The 21323-nt window shown below is 34.9% G+C and overlaps 1 non-coding gene across 1 annotated transcript; it reads right to left on the reverse strand.

Moving 5' to 3' along the window:
• Positions 1–20848: 20848 nt before the first annotated feature.
• LOC137720580 (small nucleolar RNA R71) lies at positions 20849–20955 on the reverse strand. Its single transcript, XR_011066543.1, has one exon. It is a non-coding gene; the product is annotated as a small nucleolar RNA R71 (small nucleolar RNA).
• Positions 20956–21323: the final 368 nt, after the last annotated feature.

A 21323-nucleotide genomic window follows, 5' to 3' on the forward strand; every position in this document is an offset into this window, starting at 1 on the left:
GATTGATTGGATAGATGGGGTTTTCCACAAACAACCAGTGAAGGCGATCAACTGGATAGATGAGGTAGCACTAAAGGATTGGAATTGTTTTAATTGGATATAAAATCAATATTTCTCAATGGGGTGTTAGAAGAAGAGGTTTATGTTGAACAACCAAAGGGTTTCCAAATTAAAAATGTAGAAGATAAGGTGTATAGGTTGAAGAAGGCTCTATATGGGCTAAAATAGGCACCTAGAGCATGGTACGGTGAAATAGATTCTTACTTCACTAAAATTGGGTTCTAGAGAATCTCTAGTGAAGCTACCTTGTATGCCAAGAAACAAGGAAACTCTGATATTCTCATTGTGTCTGTGTATGTTGAGGATGTGGTGTTCATAGGAAACAACGAAGGAATGCTCACTGAGTTCAAAAATGATATGATGAAACATTAGGAGATGTCTGATTTGAGACTATTACATCATTTCCTTGGTTTAGGAGTTGTGCAAAATGATAGTAGGATCTTCATTCATCAAATGAAGTATGCCAAGACCTTACTACAGAAGTTTGGACTAAAAGATTGTAAATCTGTATGCACTCCACCGGTGTTAAATGCAAAGTTAATTAAGCCAAGATGATGGAACTGAGGTTGTGGATCAAAGTTTATACAGAAGCATTGTGGGTAGCCTACTCTACTTGACAACAACAAGAACAAACATCATGTATGTTGCAAGCCTACTCTTTAGGTTCATGCATTGTCCAACAAAAACTCATCTAGGAACTGCAAAGAGGTTTTAAGATATGTGCATGGCACAATTAACTATGGGATCTACTCTTAGAAAGGACAATATTCAATTCTAATTGTGGGAGGCAATGAAGATGATTTAAAGAGAGCCTTAGGGTATGCTTTTTCCTTTGGATCAGGTGCGTTCTCGTGGGCTTCTGTCAAGCAACAAAAAGTTGCACTAACAATTGTAGAAGCTAAATATATAGCTGCTGCAGAAGCAACATCTCAAGCCATTTGGCTCAGATTTGTGCTGAAGGATTTTGGTGAAGTTCAATTGGAACCTACGTCACCGCTGTATGACAATATGTCAGCAATTGCAATGACAAAAAACGTTGTGTCCCATCACAGAACAAGGCACATCAAAAGGAAGTACCATTTCATCTGAGACGCTATGTAGTAGAATGTAACTACTCTAGGCACATCAAAAAGCCCACTACTGCAAAATTGAAGATCAAGTGATTGATATCTTCACCAAACCATTGCCTAAAGAAAGATTCACATATCTCAAAGATCTACTTAGTGTCCAGGCCAGAAACAACTTAAAAGGAGTATTGGAATATAAGCTGCTTGCATCCTTGAAGGTTTGAAGACATGACCAAATGTGGATGAAGAATGTAACGGCTAGTTTTTTTTTTTCATTTAAACTGTAACGACTAGTTTTTGTTGATAAGAACAACATGTACAATCCTAGTCATCCAAAAGAAGATGTAAGACTAGGATTAGAATTAGTTTAGGGCTGTGATTTACATATCCAGTTGTCCATTAGTATTCCCTGCAATTTTGATAAGAATGCAGAAGAATGTTGATGATGAATGTTGAATGAATGCACCAATCTAGCATTAATGTTTTGTAGATTGCAATATTGAAAATTTCTTGTGTTTTGTTGTTTCTTTTACATCATTCTTCTCCCAAAATATCCAAATTGTACATTATTTACCTGTTGGAAGTTGATGATTGAATTATTACTTAAGCGTTGATAAACGTGCTCATTTCTATTGGTGACACATCGTTTAGTTTGTAAATTTTGTCTACAAATTTAGTGTCCCTAACATTACCCTTACCAATCAATTATTTAGCTAAGGAGTGTGAGCTATAATTGTTTCTTTCCTCTAAAATAATGGGTAAGAACATGCCCTTCTCTACTGATGAGCGGATTTTATAGTATATATTTAACCCTATTCTTAGTATATTTTTGTTAATATTTTGGAAGAATTTTGATACTTTGAATTGTATTTCTAATTTAGGACTTTCGACTTCCTCTGGAGCAAAACATAATTAAATGGACGAATTTTGGAGCAATTCCAGTTGGAGGATGTTTGTGAGTCACTTGGCTTGATCGTGTCAAAATATTAGAATTTTCTACCAAGCGGTTATTTTCTGGCGATAAAATAAAGGAGCAATGCGCAGTGCTGGAATAGTAACGTTTTGGGCTTGAATTGCATTTTTGAAGTCTAAGATGACCTCGGATGGGTTTATGGCCTTATGGAGATGTGTTCAAAACATCCCGATCTTTAAAACAAGCCATTATGGGCCGAATTTGGAGGATTTCTGAGGCTAAAACGTGGCTGGACAGTTCCCTTGCAGTTTTTCCTAATTTAATTAGGATTTTATTTTACTATTTACTTCCCTAGTTGGAAGAAGAGACCTATGTTTTTGGGTTTGTAGGGGGCTCAACAATTATATGGCTGGGCCATTCTTAGTTTGAGAGGGGCTTTCTTTGATGAAATTTTGGAGACAGAGAATGATTGCTAGGGTTCTTGGATATTTTCTACTTTAAGGTGTTTTCATTCCTTTTAATGAGTCTTGTATGTTTATATTTGATCTGAACATCATAGACGGATTGCATGTTAGATATACGTTTTCGCTTGAACATCACAAGGAAAATATGCGTTAGGAAAACCTAACCTTCAAAGCATGGATGTGGAAATTCATAAGTAATTGATAGAATTGCATAGGATTGTAACGGTGACGGCTAAACCCTAGTCTTTCCCTAAATTGTTTTAATTAAAAAACGTTTTCCTGTTTGCTGCCTTTATTTTCTAACTTCTAGGTTTCTTTAAATTGTTAAATCAATATTTTCAAACTCAAAAATCTCAAATCTTTGATAAAAATCTGTTTTAATAGTTAATTAAGAGTTGATTTAATTACGAATTAGTCAAACAATCTTTGGGGACAACGACCTTGCATGTTCAATTATACTACGATTACCTTGTATTCTTGCAAGTATTTTCAGTGATTTTAACCCTATTTGCGCAGGTAAAAAAATCCTATCATCTACACCATTGTTTTTCCCTGCATCTCTCTTTCAAAAAATGGTACATTTTTTTTTACCATTTTCCTTACATTAACAAACATGGGATGATGATTTTCATTCTCAATTCTTTAGTGTATTATGCATACCAGTTGCTTGTTTTTCTTTTAGAAATTCTTAGTGGGAGTAAATTTGGGAAGGGTGCTAAGAAATAGGTATGATTAGAGCACTATATACCCTTCTTCAAAACTCAAGCTGCTGGGTGCGTGTCAAATTAGTATTAATACTGATAAACACTTGAGCGATATGGAATTTGCTTGACAGGAGGAAAAAAAGAGAAGTTATTTATTCAATTTCCTCATTTTGGCCATCGGCGAAGTAATCAAACTACTGCAACGGAAAAGAGAGAGTTGGAAGCTCAACGTCAGAGACTAGTGCTCCACAGAAGGGATCTTCATAGAATTCCATCGAACAATGTGCTATTTTCCATGTTGAACTCATGTGAATTGACAAGGTATCTAAGTTTATGTTACTTGTATGGAACTTTTTGGTTATCTTTTGAATGAATACACTAGATATGATGGATTGTATTGTTATGAAGGGAATACAAAAAATTTTATCTTATGACTTAATTCCTTGATTGCCTTTGCCCTAGATGAATCTATGTTTTGACAAAAACAAAAGGTGTGATTCTGAAACCATTGGAAGAAGCTATATATGAAACATGCAACTCTTAGAAAACTAAACCACAACAAACAGCTACACGTTGTCAATTTGAACCATGACAACATGCAAAAGAGGTGTCGTTCCCCTATGCCTGTTGTTGTATATAGTTTTTAACAACACTCTATCTCACCTTTTTGAAGGGGTAAAAAGTGGAGGAAACAATAAGACAGTTGGAATTTGGATGATTAATCTTAGAGGTTCTAATTAAAGAAGGAAGTGACAAAAATTACAATAAGACAATTGGAATTTGGTTGATTAATCTTAGAGGTCCTGATTAAAGAAGGAAGTGACAAAATTTAAGGTTGGTAAGTGTGAACCAATGAGAGAGATGTATATAACTAGCGCAGAGTTAGGCTCTCTCAGTATATACAAATTGACCCTTTGATATATCATGACTTGTCCTACAAGTAAACTATACACATTAATACTAAAAATACAACATTTGTGAAGGGGAAAAATGTTAACTTCACACCTACCTAGAGGATGCCTTGTGAAGCCTCAAACTTTTATAACAAGCCAACAAATTAAATTAGATAAGAAGATTAGGCCCTAAAATGTTTGCTTAACATTGTTGGCTAGCTATATATAGATATGATGATAAATGAAACTGTGTGTTAGGTATTTCAACCATTAACTTTTTTGTTAGATGAATACATTTACGGTTAATTGCAAGTGTGAAAAAAATGAAAAACATGCATCGATAATGCCATGAAATGAAACTGATCTTATTCTTAGACAGATGCATCCTGCAACTGCATCCTAAAATATATTTATATATGCATACTCCACACAGTCCTTCACTATCAGTACACGACAAATACTGATTGAATCAGTTTTTCAAAGCTTAAGCAATGTCGTCTAGCAAAGCAATTATTTTCTTTCTTGTTGTTGCTATGGCTGCAGTTACAGCCTTAACTTTCACCATGAAACTGAAGCCCATTCCCTTCGTCCAAAACCACACCTTTGTCCATGCAAAAAATGTCGACATTTCTAAAGCTCGGGCAATAACTATGTCTTCCTCATTTTGCCAAAACACAAGTGGTATAACGGCCCTCATAAAGAGTTCATTTAGTGGCTTTTTTACGTGGAGCTCTAGATTGGGACGCCCCCTAGTTAGGGCCAACATGGCCATTGACACAGGGAGCGACCTCACCTGGGTGCAATCCGCAGATTGCACCAAGTGTTTCCTCGTAGCTCTGCCAAATTACTATGGGAAAAAATCAGCTACCTATAGAGCCATGTCTCATCATCATCTACTCTATTCTGATCCTTCTCTTTTTGGTCTTAACGACACCTGTACGTATAAGGTTAGCTACTTAGGCAAACATTTGGAGGCAGGGCAGAGTAGCAGTGGCCAGTTTGGATGGGACGTATTCACCTTCAAATCTAAAATTCGTGGGCAACATGAGCAGCAACAACGGGTCACAAACATTGCGTTTGGTAGCGGGATAGTGAACCACTTTGATATTGGGCTTGAAAGTCTAGAAGGGAACCTGATCACAGGGATTCCAGGACTAGCCTACATGTAGCCTAGTAGCTTCTTGAAACAACTGAGGAATTTCACCCTCGAAAGATTTTCTTATTGCCTTCCACTAGATGTTGAATCAGCCAATGAAACACTTATACACTTCAGTAAAGCTGCACAAATTTCTGGTCCTAACGTGCAAACCACACCAATTTTGGGGCACGGCCGACATATGTGCAATTGAAGGGTATCAGTTTGAATGGGGGACTACTCCCAATAGATCCAAAGTTGTTCGCGAAGCCAGTACGTGCAACGGTTATTGATTAAGGAATAGAGCGGAGCTTCATCATTGCCAAATGCTATGTTGTCCTGGAACGAGCTGTGATAAGTCACTTCCAAGATGCCTACGGATGGAAGCCTATGAAAAACACTAGCAAATGTGTAGATTCTGACTTGTGCTGCAAGATACACCTAGGAGGAAGGTATAAATTTCCAAAACTAACACTGCATTTTGAAAATGCATATATCGACTTGGATAGGCGTAGCACATTCAAAGAGTACACTCGAGAAAATCAATTCTGCATGACAATTCTTCCCATAGATGACAATATGCAGATTAATGTACTCGGAGCCTATCAACAGGCAAATCACAGGTTTTTGTTTGATGTGGCTGATTTGAAATTATCCTTTGCTGCTGAAAGTTGTTGATCACTAGTAGTAGTAGTAGTAGTAGCTCTCTGACTAGTTTATGTGTGTCATGTCCATTTATTGGACCACATGATAAGTAGTGTAATAAAATTTTATTAATCATCGATCACATGGAATAACACCTTTTATTTCCTTTCCAGCTTGTTAAATTATTAGTTTGTTTGTTACGAATTGTTAAAAGTTGCGCCAGACACAGATTTATTGGCAAATTAAACTTCATGATTAATTGATTAATGTGGAAAGCTGGGCTCCCCTGAATTATTGCAGTCTCGTCATTTGATCACCTAAGCAAACTAATAGTTTGTATCGATGCATTGCTGTTGAAGAGATTAATGGGGTTTGATAGTGTCTTAAGCTATTTTGGACGATTAGAAAGTAGGAACACGTTTGTTGATGGTCTTTATTTGTCAAGAAATATTCATCACGGCAGCTGAAAACCGTCAACAAACGCATTCTTGACACCTCTAACATAGTAATTAGAGGCAAACATATGAAATTTTAACAAAGATTAAGCTACCAAGCTATCTAGCCTTACTCAAATCATAATAAGATTCATATTAGAACAAAATGAGCTTTCACACCAGCCATTTTAATTACTCTCTAGTATACGAGTTGAGTAATAAGAACGGTAGGTGCTGAACAACAAATTTTGGTCGGCAAAGCCCTTAGACCACCATTTGTTTGCCAGCATTGACACATTGCTTTATCTGCATCAATCAGTGCATCTTTCTAATATGCAGCACCCAGATCGATCTTTATGATAGATTCGATACCATATTTGGCATGAACACTAACTTGTTTTACATCTGTGGAAAACTAAGAGTCTTCAAAGAAAAAACCAAATTAAAGAAACACAAATCCAGCGGTATTCAATAAGAAATAACATAGGCGAAGAAAAAACAAAATTCACAAAATGACCAAAACTGGAAGATAAATAAAAAACTGTGTATAACAAAGATTAATAAGAATCATTTAGTAGAAAAGGATAAAACTTGGTTTGTTAAATTGTTAAGATATTTTGTCCTTTTTGTTTTGGTTGTTATAGTTTTTTAGAGTGTGGAGTCCATATATGTGCAAAGGTCAAGGCTTGTATATTTATACTCTTGTAAACTTATCATTTGAGTTAATGAGAATTACAATTCTTTGATGGTATTCTCCACTTTTGTCTACTGACCTACTCCGATCCTAATCCTCGCTTCCTTTTACTGCAATCTTTTCTCAAACCTTGATTTGCCAACCATAGCGACTTCTAATTCTCTCTCAGAATCTACCTCGTAGCTTCATCCTCCTGTTCCACCAGCTGCAAATCCTTCTCTCATCTCTTCGATCACGACCCAAAATATCGGATCCATGGTTCCTATTAAGCTCACTACCACGAATTATCTCACATGAAGTGGTCTTTTCGCTCTGCTCTTTTGAAGATATAATCTCACTGAAATTGTTGATGGCTTCATGACGGCTCCACCCAAATTTCTCTGTGATTTTGCTGGAAATCGCACCACCACACTTAATCCTGAGTATATGGCCTAGTTTGAGAATGATGAAAATATTTTGATCTGGATTAACTCTACTCTCTTTGATTCCTTGATTCCTTACACCGTCGGTGTAAATTCTTCTCGTGAGCTTTGGTCAAAACTTGAATTGCAACTTGCAGCGGTGTCTCAATCACACATCCACGAACTCTAATCACGTCTTCGTCAAATTACAAAAGGCGACTCCACTACTGCTGTGTATCTTCAACAAATTGAAGAAATTGATGATGATCTTGCCAGCATTGGTGCTCCGATTAAGGATTCTAAATTGATATCAGTCACGCTTATGGACTTCTGCTAGAATATGAATTGTTTGTGGATGCAATTCAATTTTGCCTTGGATCTACTACAATTGATGAACTTCATAGTCTCTTACTCAGCAAGGAACTTTAATTGACTAACAAGAAGAGTTTTCATCTTCTTCAACCTTTCAAGCCTATAATTCATCAATTGAATTATCTGCTTCTGGTTTACTACTTACTTTAGGCGCAAACCCTAATTATCAGCCTTTGTTGCTTAGAATTCCTCCAATTTCAACTTCTTTCAAAGTCGCGGTCAAGATCGTAACTTCTCAAATTATAAGGGTTCGCAAGTTCGTAATTACTCCAATTACCGATCGAACAATCAGTGCCAGAACTTTGATCTGCAGAACAATCAAAGATTCAATCAAGAAGGACGATCTAGTTATAACTCATGGTTATAATTCTAGCCGTTGCATCTCTTGCCATATCTATTGTCAATTTGATCATGAAGTTATGGATTGTCCACAACATCTGAATCCATCATATGGTAGCAAGAACATTCCATTCGATATGTCTTCTAACACCTCATTTGCTCAACCTTCCTGGATTCTTAACTTTGGCGCAATATCTCATATGAAAAATTCTCTGGAGCAAAATCCAAAAGCAAATCATGGACATGAACAAGACTATATTGGAGACGGCAAAGGTTTGTAAATTCTACACTCTAGATCCTTTAGAGTTTCTATTCCTAATCATACTTTTGCACTTAAGAATATCCTTCATGTGCTTGATTTACAAGACAATTTGCTATCTACAAACCAGTTCATACTTAATAATTGGTGTTCTATTTATCTATATTTGTTTCACTTTATTGTGAAGGATATTTCTTTAGAGATGACGCTTTTTAAAGGTCTAATAAGGAATGGATTTGATCCTTTTCATGCCTCTCCTTCTATTGGCAATCATCTGTTTGCTGCAGCAAATAAGTCTCCCATAAAGTTTGGCATCAAAGGCCGAGCCATCATTCATTCAAAATACATAATAAAGTTTCTTAGTCTTGTAATTCAGTTTATTCAAGTGCAAATAAGTGTTTTTGTTTAAATTGTGCTTTAGGAACATGTTCTAAGCTGTCCTTTGTATCTTCAAATAGCACTACATGTAAACCATTAAAACTGTTACACATTGATGTTTGGGGGCCAACATCATTGTCTTTTGTAAGTGGCTATAAGTATTGTATCATCTTTGTTGATGACTATACCAAGTATATTTGGTTATACCCTATCAAATACAAGTTTGAGGTGTTTTCGACATTTATGTTCAAGAATCTTGTTGAAAACATGTTAAGTTCAAGAATTGTAGCTCTTAGATCAGATTTTGGAGGATAATTCCTTAGTTCTGTATTTTCTCAGTATTTACAAGTTCATGGTATTCAACATTAGTTAAGTTGCCCGCACACACCTAAGCAAAATGGGTGTGTTGATCGCAAACATAGGCATTTGGTATAAACAGCAAGAACACTTCTTGCAACCTCAGGTGTTCCTCACATGTATTGGTTTGGGGCCTTTTCCACAACTATTTATCTCATCAATAGGCTTCCAACAATCTCCAAATGTTCACATTGGGAATCTCTTTACAAAAAAGCCCCAAATTATACAACTATCAGGGTGTTTGGTTGTAGTTGTTTCGCTTGGCTCAAACCCTACACAACTTCAAAACTGGATCCAAAGAGTAAAGCTTGTGTTTTCTTAGGTTATAGTCTACGTCGTAAATGATATAGATGCCTTGACATTCAAACTATGAGAGTTTATATTTCCAGGCATGTTCTCTTTCACGAGGTTACTTTTCCATTTCAAAACATAGTCAAACCCATATCCAATCCTACTTCTTCAATTTCCCAGTCTCTTAATCATATCCCATCAGCCTTAACATTCTTTAGAATTGACTATACTCAACAACCTCAATCAACCCTCAAACCTCCCTCTCAACCCTCAACCTCTCCTGTTAATCAACCTTCCCCATCTATTCCATCACCTATTCAACATTCCCCACAACTTCAACATCCTACAAACCAATCTTCTTACCTTGTACCAATACTCACCCCATGCAAACTAGGTCTAAATTTATCACAATCAGAATTTTACTCCCTTTGGCTGCTCAGTTTGACTGCTTTCTAAACCAATTGGATGTTAGTAATGCGTTTCTCCATGACAGTATTTCTGAAAGTCTTTGTATGTAGCAATCACCAGGGTTTGAGGATCCCACTAAGCCCAACCATGTTTGCAAATTACACAAATCTCTTTATGGTTTGAAAAAGGCTCCTAGAGCCTAGTATGAGAGGTTACATGGTGCTTTCTCTTTTCTTGGGTTCTCTGGTTCTCAAAATGATCACTCTTTGTTTATTAAAAGAGATCATTTGGATTTTTTCTTTGTCTATGTGGATGATATACTAGTCACATGTAGTGGCGGAGCCAGAAATTCCGCTCAAGAGGGGCCTTTGAGACAAATAAAAGAAATCAGATTAAACATAGCAATATAATTACTTGGAGAAAATTTAAAGTTTTTTTATTGGCACTTAAAATTTATCAAACAAGAGTAATGGGGCTTTAAATTATTATGAAAAATTTAGTATTGGGATGATTATATTATAAGAAAAACACTTATTTATGAGCCTTAATATAAAAAAAAAAAAAACACAAAAAGATGATTCAAACAAAAATTTAAGGTCATATCTCAAAACTATTACCATGAAATTTTACTTTCAACACAATTGATTTTCCTCTAATTTGAAATTAGTAACTCAACTGATGCGAACTAATTAAGCACACAAATTAAAACCCTCTTTTGACAATTGTAGTAAAGATGCAAGTAGGGATCGTTCTTAACCGGGGATTAGGAGGGATTGCAAAATCACTTGGAAACTGACTCAAAGACGTAAAATAAAGTTTAAAACACTAAACTAGACTCAAAGTATGCAAAACTAAACAATAAAATACTAAAACAAATCAAAAGACTCAAAGAATGCAAAACACTTATAAACACAAACTAAGATACTTTCTAACTAAATTGGACACTAAAGTAAAGGGGGATTGAGGTTTTGACAAAATTAAACTAAATGCACAGATTGTAATTAAGGGCAGAATGTAAATATGAATGTGATGAAAATATGGATGAATGCTAGCTAGAAGGTTCTTCTCCACACATGTTACACTTGCATACAATTTGATTTTCAGTTGGTCTTTCGATAAATTATGAAACTCAACACCCCGGGTTAATTAGGTCCGTTTAAATTAACCGTCAAGTTTTCCTTAAGTTAATGAATTGGATGGGTTAGCGCAACGCAATTCAAAACATTCTCCAAAAGTCCTTTACGTGAAAAGCACAATAAAGATACAATCAAAGATCATTAAGCATCATGAAAACTATAAGTGTCGACGAGGCATTCGTTACTATGATGAGCATGAAACTAGTGCCAAGAATTCATTTAACGCGATTGTTTATAAGCAACCTCCACTACTTGTAAATATAAGTTCATAACTATTAGCTGAAATTCACTTATATTCTAGCGTCATATTCATGCATGAAAATTAAGCGTGCACTCTCAATCAACATACATAAATAAGTTATTGATCAAGCAGTTAAACAAATTGAATTCACCATTCATGAAATTCCAACCAAAAGTAATCAATTCATATTGCAAGCATAAACATGGTTTCGAATCACCCCCTAGCTAAATAGGGGTTTAGCCTCTCATGTTCACAAAAAGAGAAATACAATTGAATTTAAACATAAAGCACAAAGGATTGATTACACCTAGAACGCACAACGAATCCACTTGAATTTCTGCGCGTCGAAGCTCCTCTTTCCTCTTCTCCTTGCTGCGGCAGTGAGGTTAAATGGTGTTTTTGGATGATTTTCTGGTTTAGGGATGGATGTATGGTGATATGGTGGTGCAGCAATGGTGTGGAATGGTGTGGAATGGTGGCTGCCCTGGAGTGGAAAAAGCTGCGGCTGTTTGGTTTTTGGGTGATGGGATGCACGGCAAAAGTGGGAAATTAGGGTAAAAAAAAATGATGAATGGCAGCTACGGCTTAGGGAGTGAATTAGGGTGGTGGTGTGGAGTGACGGCTTAATGAGAATTAGGGTGCATGATTATTGAATGCACGGCAAAGGTAAGAAAATAAATGGGATGGTGGCTGCGGATTCAAAACCTCGGGTGAATGGTTGAAAAATAGAATATATATGAATGAATGAAAAGGCTCTAGGGTTTAATTAAAGGGAACGGCTGAGATTAGAACTAGAAGGCTTAGGGTTTATTTTTGGATGGGAGTTGCGGCTGAAATGTGTGTGGCTGAATATATGGCTGAATAGAATTAGGGAATTAAATCAGGAATTAAAGGGAAAAATGATTAATAGGTGCGGCTTGGGCTTTAAAGTGGGCTAGGGCCATTGTTTTGTGTCCTAAAGTGCATACAAGGCCTTCAAAGTGGCTAGAAAATTCGGACGTTTAAGTTTAGGAAAGGTTACCAAAACGGGAAACCTAGGGTTAACTTTCTTACTTCAAATAGGAAACCTTGTTTGAGTAGGATTCCTCGTTTTGGTAGGAATTCATCGTTGGAATAGGAATTCGTCGTTTCTTCAAGTTTTCAACTCATTCATTCCTCTTTCGCTCCAAAATACTCCAATTTGCATCTTCTTGCACACTTTGGCCTTATAATTTGAAAATACACAAAAGTGGCCTTAAACACTAAAATAACTAAGTAAACATAACATAAATGCACTAAGTAAACACTAAAATAACTAAGTAAACACAACATAAATGCACGAGAACAAACTAATTAAGTCGCATGAATATGCTCCTATCATCAACATAACTGGATTTTCCTCTAATTTGAAATTAGTTGTCATATGGTAAAACAAAAGCCTAATTTTAAGTTTAGTTTAAACTAAAAAAGCAAAAAGTTGTTGATATCATCGTGTTTTGAACCCATGAGATGATGGGACTATCAAAATATATTAACCATTGCATGATAAGCTCTTTATTGCAAAAGGTGGCAGACAACATATTTAATTTAAATTATAGGATAGGCCTAGGCCTTACCTGGTCTCTATGTGGCTCCGCCCCTAATCACAGGGCTATCTTCTATTACTTGTCAATCTGTGATCTCACTGTAGGAGTTTGAGACCCTCTTGTCCCACATTGGTCAACAGTATTTTTTCACTAGCCTTTATATAGGCTTCTTCCTTTTTCTTAGTAATTAGAACTTGGACCATTTGGAAATGGATTGAAGGCTTGAGTCTTATGGTTGTGTGGATTAGACTTGATGATTATACTATAATATTACTATTAATTAATCAAGACAAGGGCCTTGGGCCTTGGGGCACTTGGGGCCAAAGAATTAAAATTAATCTGATCAATTAGTTTTAATTTCAAATTAAGTTTTTAATTAAATTAATTAAAAACGTTTTGATTAATAGACACAACTCTTTGGAAAAAGGTGTATCTCTTTGGAAAGAGTTGTATAGCTTCAGATACATCCAAAAGGTGTATGAAGAGGTATGAAAGAGCCTATATAATTGGAGTCCTTAGTTCCATCAAAGATCATATTTTTTTTCTTCCCCCTTGTCTTCCGTACAAAATTTCCAGAGAGTAAACACACAAAGCAATTCGCTAAAGTTCTATAATCCAGTGCGGGTTGTAGAATTAGGTAGTTATATCCTGGTCGAGCAAACGTTGTAGAACCATAAACACACGAGTGGGACGGAAATACTATTTGAAGAACATAGCGTTTGCGCTAGCCTCTACCTTCAATTCATTCAAGTTAGTATCATTTTAATTTTTTGTTACTATAACATAATTGCATTCTGTATTACAAGTATTTTTGAATAATAAAGTATAAGTATTTCGGTTCTATATTTCTGTTATTTTATTGTTTCTAAATTGTTCTCCAACACTCACAACTCAGTTCCCTGTTTCCTATCAAGGACTTAGGACCTGCTCATTATTTTCTTGGTCTTAAAGTCAAAAGATCAGTTGCTGGTATCTTTGTTTCTCAAACAAAATATATTCTTGTTCTTCTTCAGAAAGCAAAGATGGATGGTGCAATACCATGCTCCACACCTCTGAGCACTTCTAAACTGGATCATACATCACCTATTTTGGATAATCCAACTGAATGTAGGTCTTTAGTTGGGGGTTTACAATATCTTACGTGGACTCGGCCAAATCTTTCCTTTGCTGTTAGCCTTGTCTGCCAGTTTATGCACAGTCCACAGCTCTCTCACTTGCAAGCAGTGAAAAGAATTTTGAGATATTTGAAAGGTTCCTTGGATTTTAGCTTATGGTTTTCTAAAAATTCAAATCCTCTCAGCATTACTACCTTCTCAGATGCTAATTGGCAAGCTGTTCACTTGACAAATGATCTACCAATGGTTTTTGAATATTTCTTGGACAATCCATTATTAGTTAGAGTGCTAAAAAGCAACCCCAAGTGGCAAGATCTTCCACATAAGCTAAGTATCAGTCTCTGGCCACTCCTACTGTTGAAATAACTTGGATCTGCAAGTTTCAGGTTAACATTGGTTGGTTCTTCCTTGTGCTTCCAAGTTATGGTATGATAACATTTTAGCTATCTCATTAGCTAAGAATCCCATCTTCCATGCCCACACCAAACATGTCAAAATTGACTATCACTAATATAAGGGAAAATGTCCTCTCCAAAGCTATCTCAATACATTTTATATGTTCTCAAGATCAAATAGTTGACATTTGCACAAAGCCACTACCAAAACCAAGATTTCTTCTTCTCAGGCACAAACTGTCACCTTGAGTTCCCCAGTTCAGTTTGAGGAGGGCTAATAAGAATCATTTAGTAGAAAAAGGATAAAACTTTGTTTGTTAAATTGTTGAGATATTTTGTCTTTTCTGTTTTGGTAGTTATAGTTTGTTAGAGTGTGGAGTCCACACATGTGCAGAGGTCAAGGCTTGTAGATATATTCTTGTAAACTTATTGATGAGTTGATTCCATATTATATATTTTACCCTATTCTTAGTGTAACTTGGTAATTATTTTGGTAGAATTTTGATACTTTCCTTTATATTTTCAACATACGACATTCGAATTCTTCTGGAGCAAAACGCAACCAAACGGATGAATTTTGGAGTAATTCAAATTGAAGGACATTTGTGTGTTCCTTAACTTGTTTGTATCAAAATTTCAGCAATTTCTACCAAGTAGTTATTTTCTGGCGATTAGTTAAAGGAGCAGTGCGTGTTGTTGGAAAGTGACGTTTTTGGGCTTAATTGCGATTTTGGAGCCCAAGATGACCTTTGATGGGTTTGTGGCCTTCAGGAGAAGTGTTCAGAATAATCCAAGCTTTAAATCCAGCTATCTTGGGCCAGTTTTGGAGCTGATATAGGTCCAAAACGTGGTTGTGCAGAATTTTAGGCGAAATTACCAAGTCAATTTAGGATTATGTTTCATAATTTATTTTAATTTATTTGGTTTCCTAGTTTTATTCTGAGACCTTTTACTAGGAGGATTTAATTAGAGTAGTAGAAATAAGCCTTTTGGGCCGGCCCTAGTTTCTTGTTCTTTATGCAATTTTTGTAGAGAGGATTTTGGCCAAAGCTTATTAGAGATTTCAAGACTTATACTTTCAAGGTGTTTTCATTCTTTTTCTATTTCAATAAAGACTTTGTGATTTTTATTATGAATATGCATAACTAATCCTCTTTGCTAGGGCGAGGCCATGAGCCTTAACATGAATATATAGTTTTTATTTAATTGCTTGTGATATTATACATGCATACTTTGAATTGTTAATCATTGTGTTTAAACTATATTTGTGTCTTAATGATTAGTGACCATTAAGATATTTACATAAGTAATTGTATGCAATTTCTGTGAAATGTCACCTTGAAATTGAGGAATGCTTCTTGTGGCTAGTAATTGTAATTTCACCTAGGGCGAATGTCACGTCTTAGGGGTTACATGGTTTTTAAAGGGGTTTTCACAAAGCGTAATGAGTCATGCATGTTTATATTTGATTTGAATGCCAGACGGATTGCATGTTTGATATACGTTCTAGCTTGAATGCCACAAGTAGGATATACTTTAGGAAACCTAACCTTCAAAGTTGCATAGTTGAGAATCGGTTTCATGTTAATCTATATAAATTAATCCCTATGGAGAACGACCTTACTTGAGTCAACTATACTACGATAATCTTGTTTCTCTTGCAAGTATTTTAGGTGTTTTTAACCCTTTTTTGCGCAGGTGGTAAAAATCCTATCACTTATCATTTGAGTTAATGAGAATTACAATTCATTTAAAGATAACATAAACGAAACTACTATATTTTTCAAATTTTAACATCAAACTCAAAACAGAAACTGAAAAACTAAAACCCTACCCAATGACCAGTTTCAGTCTTCCTCGTTCACAAAATGACCAATAATTTTCGTTTATTTGTTGACATTTTGCAACGATATTTAAGGTTGTGGTTAAATTAGACAAGGAAAAAATTTATAGAAGAGTTGACATTGTGCAAGAGAATCAAGTTTCTACACCAATACATTATAATGTACTTCAATATAGATATTTAAGTATACTAACTCATTATAAATATATTTTAGTACAAACAGTTAGATACACACTAACTCATTAGAATATAGTTTGGTATTGACATTTTAGGGAAAATATTTAGGCACACTAATACATTATAATGTATTTCAGTATAGACATTTAGGTACTCAGACTCCATATAATATATTACGGTACCAATATTTCAGCACAAAAATTTAGGTAAATTAATTCTTATTTTAAGTACGCTAATTCATTATAGTATATTTTAGTGGCTTGTTTTATTAACACTCCAAATATCATTGAATACATCTACATACTTAATACACCGCATATTTGTTTTTTTAATAAAAAATTATCTTAATAGATCCCACATACTTTCCCATAATACCTGCACACCCCACATTTTCAACATACATCGTATCTACATACACACGATGCTTCACATCTTAGGTGCAAATACATATTTTATATTTTACTTTTGTGTAATCAGAAAACAATAAAATCGGGTTGAAGAAGAATGTGGGTTGTTGATAGAAAATTGGATAGAATGCCTCCATGAATCATTGATAGAAAATCGAGACACTCTGAATGAGTTTTTCTTCTTATTTTTTCGAAGTTTTACAATGTGCACAGCTTAACTGGTGATTATATTCTTAGCAACAAAGAGGTGTTCAATTTTGACAGTTCTTGTGATTGAATTCTAAGCAGCAGAGGTGTCCAATTTTGACAGTCTGCTTGTGATTATATTCTTAGCAGCAGGGGTGTTCAAGTTTTCTTAGCTTGAATCTAGAACAAGAGACTTGGAAATTTGTATATTGGTGGCATTTGAATGACTGAATTCGGCATGCAGCTCTATCACCAAGTATATTTCAACTTCTTCAGCTTGACATGCGGTTCAGAGGGCTACAAAATGTATACAAATAAAACCAGTTTCAGTCTGGTAATGAAAGCTTTAGTATGGCTGCAAACTCGGTATTCTTTTCTCATCTAAAGATTCAAGCAGGAGGTGGATGTCCAACTGGAAAAAAAAAAAAAATTGAAACGTTTGATCTAACCATTTTTTGGGATATACACGTTAAATGTGATTTGAGGTTATAAATATTTTTGAGATATACACATTAAAAGTGATTTAGGATGTATTTAAATTTCTTTTAAAATCTTATGATGTCGAAATTGTCATTGCATATTAAGGTATATAAGTTACTTAATATTAAATTTTAATAGGGTATATTCAACACTATGTAGCGTGCTAATTAAAAAAAGCCTATTTTAGTACATTTATATATTTGCATAGTTTTTAATGTCTCACTCAAATATTTTCTTATTTATGTAGTGTGAAACAAGAGCACACAAACGCTAAAATTTTTTATTGTATGTTTTACTGAAAATATGACTCTAACCATTGAAATTTAATTTTCACCACATAAAACCTAACATAAGTTTTTACTCGAATAAAACTCATTGACTAAACTCCACATAAGCAAATTTATTAATTATGTTTGACATTACACATGTAAAAATTTTCAGATGCCAAAATACCTTATTTGAATGTTTGATCACAATGAATTCCATGCAGATTATTAGGGTGAACTAATGATTTTACAAAATCAAGATTTACATATACAAGTAGGGATTTGTTGGTTTGGATCAATTAATATCAATTTGATAATCATTTTTCAATTGGCACAAAGTTAGGGATTTTTCGGTTCAGTCTTTCCTTTTCTTACCAAATTTAAGAAGGAGAAAAGCTTATGGTTTTGGTACACTCAAATTCTGTCACATTCCGGTCTGGTCCCCACCACATCTTGGGCTCGACTTTATCGTAGCACGATATTGTCCGTTTTGGGCCCTACCACGCCTTCACGGTTTTGTTTCTGGGAACTCAGACGAGAACTTCCCAGTGGATCACCCATCATGGGATTGCTCTCGTGCGAACTCGCTTAACTTCAAAGTTCCTACGGGAACCCGAAACCAGTGAGCTCCTAAAAGGCATCGTGCTAGGTAGAGATAAGAATATATATATATATATATATATATATATATATATAAGGCTTACATCATCCACTTCCCTAGACGATGTTGGATGTTACAAATTCCAATTTACCATTATAATTTACGTACTTTCTATTAATGTACCCACTATTATATTATAGGTAAATTACCAACAAAATAAGAGAATTTTGTTAGAACAGGGTAAATGTTCAGAGAAAAAAAAATATCATAGGTAAATTGCCAAAAGAAATATGAGAATATTTTTTGTATTTACTGTAGGTAGATTACCTATAATATGGCACTATTATTTATGTACGTAAATTAGTAGAGGCGTTTTACTATTATATGTCTGGAGAATAATTTACCCTGAAAAATAATGTAGTCAAGATTTAAGGTAATGCATTAGATTGTTATAGAGATTAAAAAAAAAAAAAAAAAAAAAAAACCTACTAAAGTTACTCAGTACTACGGTCTAATAGTATTTCTCTTTACTTGTAAGTGAGAGGTCTTAGGTTTAAATCTCGTGGATGACGAATTCGATTCCAAATTTGCCCATTGTGTGGCTTAGTCGAACTCCCCCATTCCTTAGTTTAAAATATATCGTTTACTAAAAAACGTTAGGATGATTAATCAGATTTTAATGCCCTTGATTGAAACTAAAATTCAAGTGTGTGAGAAACGGAATAAAAGGGTTGTGGCAAAAACTGTAAATAATTTGTATTAGTATATATTCTTCTGTGGCAATTTATTTGACATTTGGATTTTTGTTGAATGTTTAATTATATGTGGGTTTAAGTTTAGAAAACATGAGTTGTGAGGCATCTCTAAAGAAACCCTATGTTTTGTTACTTGAAGCCTGCATGTACATGCACTCGCCTGGACGAGGATTGAGGAAGAGCCAATCTGGGTTACCGGGCTAATTAAATTGTCATCCCTGAATATTAAAAGTGTATGCAGAAGTATTCGAAGAATAAAAAATGTAACAGCTTTATTCTCAGTTCTTTTATATATCAAGGCAATTCACATATTCCTCGACTCGAGAATCATATCACGTCATGCAGCAGTCTTAGTCCTTTATTTTCCGAAAAGCTTTCAATTGTAAATCGTCTTCCAAGGATTGTATTTGTAAAATAAAATAACCTAATAACTTGCAGCAGAGGCCGTAGGCTGCGATTCATCCTTGGCCTTAACGATAAGTTCATAGTATGTACCTCCTAAAAGCAATGCGGATCTGCCCGAAACCACGCGCTCAAACACCAACTTCGTTTTCGCTTCCTTGTTATGCTCTGAGACTGAGAACTGTGCAAGTTTTAACCAAGTCCTTTTGCTAGGACTAGGGTGTATTCTTATCATGAACATATAATCCTAGTTATTATATATTAATCTCAATTATTTTCCACGTTGAGTAATCGTTATTGTGCTTTGTCATTATCAAATAACTGGCCATTATTTGTGTAAAGAACTAAATTATGACTAATAGGTTGAGTTTAGTAGATTGTTTCTCATAACAATTACCATGAATTACATAATTGAGTAGACATACTGGTTATGATTTGTGTAGTATCGTGTAATTATCCATTGAGCGTAAAGGGTTTCAGTTATCTACATTTGTGGCTAGACATAGCATGGGTAGATAGTTAGAAACACGGTTACTATATTCTGACAGAAAATATTGACAAATCAAGGGATAATTGCTAGCAACATGGGAATAATTTGATGTTAATATGAATAATGGGATTAGATGGGATTGAGAATAAGGAATCTGATGTCCTAGTGCTTCCATATATTAATCTTGCATAATTTATTCACTTTTACTTCGTGTTCGATCAATTATTATTTTTACTTTCATTTCGTTTCTTTGCATATTTGAAGTTGTCATCGTAATCCTTCTTTTATTTAACTTTAGTTTGAAGTCAATCTCAATAGTAAATTTAGGTTAATCCGATCCTTATTTGAACGACACTCTACTTATCACTATATTACTTGGAAGATATTGTACACTTGCAATCATCAATAACAAGTATTTGGCACCGTTGCCTCGGATTGAATTTAATTTAATTTTACTTTTGTGATTGTTTAGTTTATTTAATTTTTTTTTTGTGTTTTTTTTTATTTTTTATTTTGATTAATTTTTCTCGGTGCATTCTCATTTTTTTTTTCATTGTTTCTTAAAGGTGAATGCTTGGTGCTCGTTCGTCGGATTGTTTACTACTTGAGTTTGAACCAGAAATTGAGAAAAGCTCCGTGAAATCCGAAGAGAACAAAGAGAAATCATTGAGAAAGAAAAGCAGCAAGAGAGCACGATGGCATTAGTTCAGAATGAGACGATGGGAGATCTTGATATTCCAACCATTTCCGAATCACCATCAAGCATAGCTTTTCCTGCAGCTGGAAGGAATTATGAATTGAAGACTATCCACTTTAATATGATGCCTTCTTTTCATGGCATGAGCACTGAAGATCCATTGGCACATATTAGAGATATCTTCAATATGATGTCAAACAAGGCCTAGAACCTTGACAAGTTGGAACGATATTTAGAACAAATTTTTGGAGAAATTCTTTTCGACTCAGAAGACCGATACTGTTAGAGATAATATCATGCAGTTCACTCAAAAGGCAGATGAGACATTTTATGAGGCATGGGAGAGATTCAATAATTTGTTGATTTAGTGTCCGCATCATGGTTTACCTACTCTAGTTCTCATGCGAATATTTTATAAGGGATTAACAGTTTCAAGCAAAGCTGCAGTGAACAACTATACAGGGGGATCAATTAAGAACAAGACACCAGCTGAATGTCAAGCACTTTTTGATACTCTAGCACTCGAAATGCAACATTCTGAAGCAAGAGGAAGATGTGTAAGAGTTTCTGAGATTAAGAATTCTACTGATTTTGCTTCAAAGGCACAAGTCGATGCGATTGCTAGTAAACTGGATACTTTGCTTTCTATGAATGGGAGAGCACCAGTTCAAGAGGTTTATTCCATATGTGCAGTTCCTGGTTATGCCACAATTGGTTGTCTGTATAGTGTTAATTTCCAGAATTTGTTCAAGA

Source organism: Pyrus communis, chromosome 1 (assembly GCF_963583255.1).
Source record: "Pyrus communis chromosome 1, drPyrComm1.1, whole genome shotgun sequence".
NCBI classification, from domain to species: Eukaryota; Viridiplantae; Streptophyta; class Magnoliopsida; order Rosales; family Rosaceae; genus Pyrus; species Pyrus communis.